The 9,781-nt window shown below is 44.5% G+C and overlaps 1 long non-coding RNA gene across 1 annotated transcript; it reads right to left on the bottom strand.

Moving 5' to 3' along the window:
• Positions 1–6,908: 6,908 nt before the first annotated feature.
• LOC122934870 lies at positions 6,909–8,763 on the bottom strand. The gene is made up of 3 exons (XR_006388727.1): positions 8,638–8,763; positions 7,039–7,182; positions 6,909–6,926 (listed from the first exon to the last, which is right to left on the bottom strand). It is a non-coding gene; the product is annotated as an uncharacterized LOC122934870 (long non-coding RNA).
• Between the last annotated feature and the right edge of the window lie 1,018 nt (positions 8,764–9,781).

Here is a 9,781-nt window from a genome sequence, read left to right as displayed (position 1 = left end):
GTCCCCTTTATCAAGTCTGAGCCGGAGAGCTGGAGGGATATCACGGCTTGCCTGTAGAGGCACGTGCAGAACGCTACCCAAGTGGCAGGGTGGCTCCTGCCCAAGGCGATCGGATGAATCTAGGCTGCACCAACCGTCACCTATCTACACTCGATCTCCATTGCAGTTGCGTCCAATTGATGCAACCACAATAGGTGAGCAAACCTGATTTGCTGAATTTACTTACCCTATGAGCGCCTTCTCTATACTATTGGCCATTATCTGCTTAAACTAATAACACACAAAGAAATTAATGTTACCATGTTTTTATTGAACACACCATGTAAATATTCACAGTGTAGGTGGAAAAAGTATATGAACCCTTGGATTTAATAACTGGTTGAACCTCCTTTGGCAGCAATAACTTTAACCAAACGTTTCCTGTAGTTCCAGATCAGACGGGCACAGCGGTCAGGAGTAATTCTTGATCATTGTTCTTTACAGAACTGTTTCAGTTCAGCAATATTCTTGGGATGTCTGGTGTGAATCGTTTTCTTGAGGTCCTGCCACAGCATCCCAATCGGGTTGAGGTCAGGACTCTGAAGGCGTATTTTCTTCTGTTTAAGCCATTCTGTTGTTGATTTACTTCTATGCTTTGGGTCGTTGTCCTGTTGCAACACCCATCTTCTGTTGAGCTTCAGCTGGTGGACAGATGGCCTTAAGTTCTCCTGCAAAATGTCTTGATAAACTTGGGAATTTATTTTTCCTTCGATGATAGCAATCCGTCCAGGCCCTGATGCAGCAAAGCAGCCCCAAACCATGATGCCCCCACCACCATACTTCACAGTTGGGGTGAAGTTTTGATGTTGGTGTGCTGTGCCTATTTTTCTCCACACATAGTGTTGTGTGTTGCTTCCAAACAACTCAACTTTGGTTTCATCTGTCCACAGAATATTTTGCCAGTACTGCTGTGGAACATCCAGGTGCTCTTGTGCAAACTGTAAACGTGCAGCAATGTTTTTTTTGGACAGCAGTGGCTTCCTCTGTGGTATCCTCCCATGAAATCCATTCTTGTTTAGTGTTTTACGTATCGTAGATTCGCTAACGGGGATGTTAGCATATGCCAGAGACATTTGTAAGTCTTTAGCTGACACTCTGGGATTCTTCTTCACCTCATTGAGCAGTCTGCGCTGTGCTCTTACAGTCATCTTTACAGGACGGCCACTCCTAGGGAGAGTAGCAGCAGTGCTGAACTTTCTCCATTTATAGACAATTTGTATTACCGTGGACTGATGAACAGCAAGGCTTTTGGAGATACTTTTATAACCCTTTCCAGCTTTATGCAAGTCAACAATTCTTAGTCGTAGGTCTTCTGAGAGATCTTTTGTGTGAGGCATCATTCACATCAGGCAATGCTTCTTGTGAAAAGCAAACCCAGAACTGGTGTGTGTGTTTATAGGGCAGGGCAGCTGTAACCAACACCTCCAATCTCATCTCGTTGATTGGACTCCCGTTGGCTGATACCTCACTCCAATTAGCTCTTGGAGATGTCATTAGTCTAGGGGTTCACATACTTTTTCCACCTGCACTGTGAATGTTTACATGGTGTGTTCAATAAAAACATAGTAACATTTAATTCTTTGTGTGTTATTAGTTTAAGCAGACTGTGATTGTCTATTGTTGTGACTTAGATGAAGATCATATTAAATTTTATGACCAATTTGTGCAGAAATCCATATCATTCCAAAGGGTTCACATACTTTTTCTTGCAACTGTAGAATAAATCATTTCAAGAATAGGTGCACTACTGTGGTGGATGCAAACAGTAACATCTGACTAAACCCTCACACTGATGTTAAAAATGAGACTTTAGCCAGTATATTCTTATATTAAGGACATACCTGAGCCCGCGCACCACGCCAAGGTTTCTAAAGTGGCACACGACCTAACGCTAAACCTACCTGTACCGTATGGGTAGTACCAGGAGCCAGTGGGCAAATTACAGCAGCAATTATTCTTGTAATTATTTAATTTTATTTTTTTGCAAAAGTGGGAAAGTGGGTGTGGTTAGCTATGTTAATGAGTTTCACTCCAGATTTATCATTGAGACAGTTTTCCTGGAACAGGAAAACTGGAGGAGCTTCTCTAGAAAAAAGTGTTAGGTTTTTCGTTTCTGTGTCCATTTTTTTTTTTTTTTTTTTTTTTTTTACGAATAGGATGCAGACCCATTCATTTCAATAGGTCCTCAAAAAATGCGGACAGCACACCGTTTGCTATCTGCATCCATATGTCCGTTCCGTAGTCCAGCAAAAAAAAATAGAACATGTCATATTCTTGTCCGTTTTGTTACAATGGATCCGCAAAACAACGGATGCCATGCGGACATCATCTGTATTTTTTGCGGCTCCGCAATTTGCGGACTGCAAAACACATACAGTCGTGTGAATGTAGCCTCGGACAAATTTATCAAGTAATATGGAACATTTAATAAATGTGGCATAAAGTAGAGCAACACAGACTCCAGCAAAACTGACTTCAGATATTCCCCTCCTTTATCTTTTTTTCATAAATATTTTTAACTTAATTTCAGTATTTTTTCTCTCCCCCTCCCTAAGCTCTTGAACGCAATGGCAATATATTGCCAATCATGTCTGAGTGACACTGACGTACATAGTTATGGGTAAACGCATGTTTGACAGAGTTAACGAAAAGCGCGTTTAAAGAAACACCGCGCGCGCCAGCACATGTGTTATGCGTCTTCACATTCTAAAGCTTTCAAAAACTGGCCCTTATTGGGGGCAGATGGTGTATAAATGCACACGGTGTTATGGGAAAAACAAAAAAGAAAAACCATGGCTTGTTGGGACCAAGTGTCCAAAAAGAATGTCTGCCTGTTTATTGTCAGAAGGAGAACAGCCTAGAAAAATTCTCCTTTTTAATTGGGAGCATCAGCAGTGCAGGGTGGATGTGGAAAGGGTACGGATATAGTGGCATGCGGCCGCAGTGGATGTGTAGTGTTGGCAGTAGAGGAATAGCAGCGAGGAGTAGCAGCTGCGGCGGTGGTGGCAGCAGCCATATGGTACATGTTGGCAGGCACACAGCAGCAGTAGCATGATGGCAGCAGCAGCTGTACAGCACATGATGGTAGGCAGGCAGACAGCAACAGTGGCAAGATCTATTCATCTGCCTCAGCCGGAGGAGTGTGAAAATCCTCCAGATTCCAGGCTTGGTTCATTTTGACAAAAGGGATGTTTTGGACAATAGTGGAGGACAACTTGGTCTGTCTGGCTGTTACCATGACCCCCTGTGATGCTAAAAACCCTCTCCGAGATGAGACTGGAGGTTGGGCATGAAAGAAGAAAGAGAGCGTACTGTGCCAGTTCGGGCAACTGTTTCAATCTGCCTTTCCAGATATCTATGTGATCAGGTACAGGATATGTGCCGAAGATAGGCCAGAATGTAGGTAGGCCTGAACCTGGGCATTGAGGCGTGATTGGCCTCAGTCTGGTGTGGCACGTGAAAAAACTGCTCCATCATGTTGAGGAGACTGAAATGGCTGCTACTTTTGGCAGGGAGGGTGGTTGACTCTGCAGGGGGAGGAGAGGGGCCCTCCTATCAGACATACTGGTGGCAGGCATCTGCTCATCGAAAGCTGCAGCAAGCTGCGTACGCAAAGGGGGAGATTTATCAAAACTAGTGCAAAGCGAAACTAGCTTAATTGCCCATAGCAACCAATCAGATTCCACCTTTCATTTTTCAGAGCTCCTTTGCAAAATCGTAGCATCAATCTGACCGGTTGCTATGGGCAACTAAGACAGTTTTGCTTTGCACCAGTTTTACTAAATCTTCCCCAGTGTTTCCAGGTAATAACGTAACTTGGCCTCCATTTCAGAGGGAGGAAAACATTCCCCTATTTTGCTTTGCTAACGAGGGTCTAAAAGCATGGCTATCCAATAATCATTAGACTGGTTGATGTCAATAATACACCTGTCAGTGCGTATCAGAGCATACAGCTCGCCATTCTGGGCTGTGTGCCCAAGGAGCCAATTCTTTCCAGCTCCTCCCCCCATTGAGATGATTGGGTGCCATCGTCATTATCATCCTCTTGCAGTGGCAGTTCCTCATCATTATACTCCTCCTCCATGGCAGTTTCTTTTTGTGGGTCCCCAACAGCTACAGGGGAGGCAAGATGCGTTCTTCTTCCCCCATCATCCTCTGCTGTGTGAGTGTTGTCTGTTCTCAGATAAATATGAGGGGGGTGAGATCGCTAATGTCGCAGTTGTCCCTATTGACAAATTTTGTGGTCTCTTCGAAGGGCTTCTGCACCCAAGAGGTGTCTCAGATGAGCTGCCACTGCCTGATCTTGAAACAACACATGCTCCCTGTAGAGGCTGATTTGTGAAGGTCAAAACCATTCGCACCTTTCCATGGATTAATCAATGTAGCGGCAGGCTGTTCTGTCGCTGCGAGTCCAGGGGCCATTTCTCACCATGTAAGAATGGATGAAATGTGAGAACAGTCTCCTGGACATTGCCAGCACCTTGCGCAAGCCAGTGCACTTTTTGTGTTGTATGACTAGTTTGATGACATGTGCCATGCAGGGAGCATGTGTTATTTGGTTCAGGTTCAGGGTGGCCACGATATTGCGCCCATTGTCACTGACCACCTTGCCCAGTTGGAATTGGGGGGGGGGGTGACAGCCAGTGGAATGTTTGCTGCTTGAAGTCAGCACCAACACTGCTTGACAACGTTTGACTTGACACATTCGATAGGAAGGAGGGGGAGTTGGAGCGACGCCATGCCCTGATACTGTTGGTGACGGGATGGTGTTCATGGGGGAGGTGAATAAGCACCTGCTGTGGGAGCTAGGCCAACACAATCATGGGAGGGTCAAAAGGACCTGGCCTTGTTGCTGGGGTGCTGCCTCGCCACTGACGCAAAACACATTGACCCAGTGGGCCTGTTCTGCCCAGAAGGGTTAGGAAAAATTAGTGCCTGGTAGGCATCCTCCAGCCATAGCTCCTGCCATACCCGGTGCTCTAGTTCCTTCACCCATTCCTCCAGGGGCTGCTCTCCCAGGAAGGGCATCCGCAGGGCCACTTGCTTCTGCAATCACTGCTCTTCACTGGGGAGACTCTCGCCTCGCTGGTATTGTACATTATCCAGGGCCTGGTACCAGATGCCTTTCCTTAATGCATCCCGGCCATCCAGGTCTTCCTCATCGTATGCCACTGCTGGTTCCATCCTGCTGCTGTCAGGGTCGCTGTACTGGGAAATGCGTTGCCCTCAAATTGTAATTCCAGGGAATGATGTTACTTTGTAGCTGTCCTTCTGGGCTGTGAGAACGATCCCGCCACTTGCCACCAATTGTAACGGCATACAAGGGAATACTCCAAACTCCCGAACAGAACCTCACGAATAGCTGCTAGCAGACGAATAGTAAATGCACCCAAGGGGCTTACACTCCTAGCAATCAGTCTCTAACAGCATACAGTGAATCCCCCCAAGAACGAGACCAAGCTCCATGTTGAGGGTAAAGCAGTGGACAGCCAGAGCTGTGTGTTTATTGTTCTTATATAACATTGTTACACACTAGTACCACCCACAGGGTTTTGTAAAAACAACCAATAAACACGTACAATACAGTAAAACACTCCCACACAAAATCCTCCCCTCTGCCTGTGATACAATTACCTTACACAATGGGTTGATGCAATTATCACAGGCAGGAGAATACACAATGTCTTCTGTCCTGGAGACAACCGAGGAGTAATTCAATTATCTCTCAGGACAAAGGGAAATCGCCAATACACACGTGGAGACAATAGGACAGACATCACAATTTAAATATACAATGTCCCAACCATTACAGTAAACATAGACATTTAACATTTCCCCAGATGGCTTGGATCTGAGTGCTCAATATATCCAAACAGCGCTCAGATGCCACAAACACAGTCAAATCGCCATGGGGTTTAAGTTTAGCATGGGCTGATGAGAGGGCCCATAATCCTGGGGCAAGAGGCTGGCAACCAGGCTTCTCCACCACCCAGTGGCGAGGTTGGTTTCGCCACATCATCCATCTAAGGGGGCGGGGCTTCTAGCGATGATGCAATCCATCAAAGGGAGTGTGGCTTCTCGCTATGATGCAATCATCTAAGGGGGTGGGGCTTTTGGGATGTCCAACGATACTGACTGAGCACTTCACCTGTTGTCTAAGGGCGCGTGGCTACAAGTGGACATGTCACATGATCGACAGACCCCCATGACTGGGGGTCAAAAAGGGGAGTTAGAGTCCAAACTGGAACTAATTTACTGTTAGTAAGCGAATTGCTTTAGGGAAACATAATTATCTCTAAGTAGTTTTATATGGCTGCACAAACCCTTTAAGGAGCTTGTTATGGATTGGTCATACAAGGTGATCTCAGTGTCATATAAGACTTTTGAGGGCAATCGGGCCACTTAAGACGCTAAAGTAATTTCAAGAAATTCACTTATATCTAATGATGAGTAAATCTAGGTGACTCTCAAAACTGTTCTCTCCTCTACAGTCATGGAAGGTCTCCTCTTACACGGTGATGTGAGGGACTGGTGATTCTCCATCATGATGTCCTTGTACAGATCCTTGTGTTCTTCTAAATACTCCCACTCCTCCATGGAGAAATAGACAGTGACATCCTGACACCTTATAGGAACCTGACAACACAAGGACACAGTCATTACCAGACCCCTCCCTTTGCAATCTTGTATAATGTCCCAGCATTCCCAGCAGCGCTCACCTCTCCGCTCAGCAGCTCAGTGATCCTGGTGGTAAGTTCTAGGATCTTCTGCTCATGTATCAGGGAATGAGGTGGAGGCTCGGTGATGGGGCTCTGGGTCCTGCTCCATCCTCCTGACACACGGGGTGTCACACACTCACCAAACAACTTCTTCACTACTGTGTAATCCTGTGTATGGGAACACGCCGATTACTACAGAGATTCTAAGAATCCTTCACCTTTCCAGACATTTCCCTGGTTTATTACTAGAGCTAAGAGTGATGTCATGTGAGACTCTCACCTCTCCAGTTATCAAGGAGATTATCTCCAGGGTGAGGTCTAATATCCTTGCAGCCAAGTGGTGTCTGTACTTCTCCATCCTTGGTGGGTCATTGATGGAAAGGACCATTGTATTTAAAAGAAGAGCGTCCTGTACCTAAGAAACCTGAGGGAAACATGGAAGACTTAGTGCAAAATCACGTTTAATAGTATATTTTACATGAAGTAAAGTGTCTCATGAATTGGTAACTATAAAGGACTACTGATCGTGTACAATGGAAGTGTCTTCATTATTGTGGTGTCTCATGTATACCAGATTGCTGATCATAAAATAAGGTAAGCTGCCTGCATCTGCTATACAGTGAATACAGATGTGTATCACATCTTCCAGGTCACTATTGTACCAAAAAGACCTACTGATTCCAGCTCTCTGGAATGCCCTACCCCAAGGAATTAGGTTAATCCATAACATCCACGGTTTGAGACACTCCCCAAAAACACATCTTTTTAGGCTAGCCTATTACACCCAGAGAACCTGATCTATCAGTATCCACCACACCCGTGCACTCAGAACTCTACAGATATCGTCTGGTGATGGCTCACGCAGCTTTATATCTGCTCCCTCATTGTGTTAGGCTGGTTTCACACGGGCGTTGCGGAAAAAGATGCAGGTGCGTTGCGGGAACATGCGCAATTTTTCCGCGCAAGTGCAAAACATTGTAATGCGTTTTGCACACGCGGGAGAAAAATCGGCATGTTTGGTATCCAAACCCGAACTTCTTCACAGAAGTTCGGGTTTGGGATCGGTGTTGTGTAGATTGTATTATTTTCCCTTATAACATGGTTATAAGGGAAAATAATGGCATTCTTAATAAAGAATGCTTAGTACAATAGGGCTGGAGGGGTTAAAAAAATAATAATAATTTAACTCACCTTAATCCACTTGTTCTCGCAGCCCGGCTTCTCTTCTGTCTTCTTCTTTGAGGAATAGGACCTTTGATGACATCACTGCGCTCATCACATGGTCCATCACATGATCTTTTACCATGGTGATGGATCATGTGACGGACCATGTGATGAGCGTAGTGATAGCACCACAGGTCCTTTTCCTGTGCACAGCAAAGATGAAGACAGAAGAGAAGCCGGGCTGCGTGAACAAGTGGATTAAGGTGAGTTAAATAATTTTAAAAAATTTTTAACCCCTCCAGCCCTATTGTACTAAGCATTCTGTATTAAGAATGCTATTATTTTCACTTATAACCATGTTATAAGGGAAAATAATAATGATCGGGTCTCCATCCCGATCGTTTCCTAGAAACCGTGCGTGAAAAACGCACTGCATCCGCACTTGCTTGCGGATGCTTGCGATTTTCACGCAGCCCCATTCACTTCTATAGGGCCTGCGTTGCGTGGAAAACGCACAAAGAGGAGCATACTGCTATTTTCACGCAACGCACAAGTGATGCGTGAAAATCACTGCTCATCTGCACAGCCCGGATGGGTCTGGATTCAGTGCGGGTGCAATGCGTTCACCTCATGCATTGCACCCGCGCGGAAATCTCGCCCGTGTGAAAGGGGCCTTAAGATGGTCAAACCATTGTATAAAATAAGAACTTGTTACCTTCTGTGTCACACCATCTCCTCATAGATTGTAAGCTCTTGCCAGCCGGGCCCTCATTGCTCTGGTTATAATTGTTGACCTGTTTACTGTTCTGTCATTTATGACTCTGTTTGTACTTGAGCCCCCTGACTGTAAAGCGCTGCGGAATATGTTGGCGCTATAGAAATAACGATTATTGTTATTATTATTATTACTGAAGGGTTCAATTACAGTCCAAAGTCTATTTTGTATATAAAGCTTTATATTCCATCACTATCTATACATTAGTACATCACGCACACAGGAACACATAAGGGTAAAGAGTTCTTGGAAAACTATTTCATAAGAACTTTGCCCACATATAGCCTTGACTCTTATTAAAGATAAGATAACTGAAATATGTAGCTGGCTAAGACATGTGTTACTCTGTGAATGGTTAACTTAAACATAACGTCATTGGATTAGGACTATATATGTCTCACGAGATCAAAAGAAACTTGTTTTTCGTCTTTGAAAAAAAAAAAGTCATTTGCTGTCTGTTTTTCGGAATCCTTATTTTATTAGATTTTTGCCCCATTGTCCCAAACCCAATAAAGTCATCTCAAGGTCCCTCTTTAATTACTTTGTATAGTTTTTTTGGCTGTAAATACATTTTTTGCTGATCATGAGCGGCCGTGGGTGTGCCGGCAGCCATGGTCGTGGTAGGGGAGTTGGTTCCAGTGCTAGACCGTTGCCAGCACGGGGCCGCTCCTCTAGCAAAGTGAGCCACGCCTGTTTTGCACATGCAATACTCGCATATTACATTGCCAATTTTCGCAATCAAGAAAATAATGACAGGAGATCATGAATTCTAGAATTTGCTAATTTATGGTGAATTGTAGGCCAAAAATTTGTGATATATTGCAAAAACGAATGTTGCCTTTGTTGCTCATCACTATTTATAATGAGAGCGCAGAGATAAGAAGTCCTGCTGTTCCTCAGATGACAAAAAAGACAAAAAAAATCCATAGGCAGCTAGTAGAGCATGTCAGCTCTGTACACAAAAAGGATTCCTTATTGTTAATAAAGATCAGTTGAAATTATTTTTAGCTCAAAATAAGTATAATTCAATAATAATAAAAAATTGCCCCAAAGCATTTAATAGTGGTGGCAGTAGGGGAATGGC

Source organism: Bufo gargarizans, chromosome 4 (assembly GCF_014858855.1).
Source record: "Bufo gargarizans isolate SCDJY-AF-19 chromosome 4, ASM1485885v1, whole genome shotgun sequence".
Classification (NCBI taxonomy): domain Eukaryota; kingdom Metazoa; phylum Chordata; class Amphibia; order Anura; family Bufonidae; genus Bufo; species Bufo gargarizans.
Note: the sequence above shows the minus strand (reverse complement) of the source record. Positions and strands in the feature narration are given on the sequence as shown.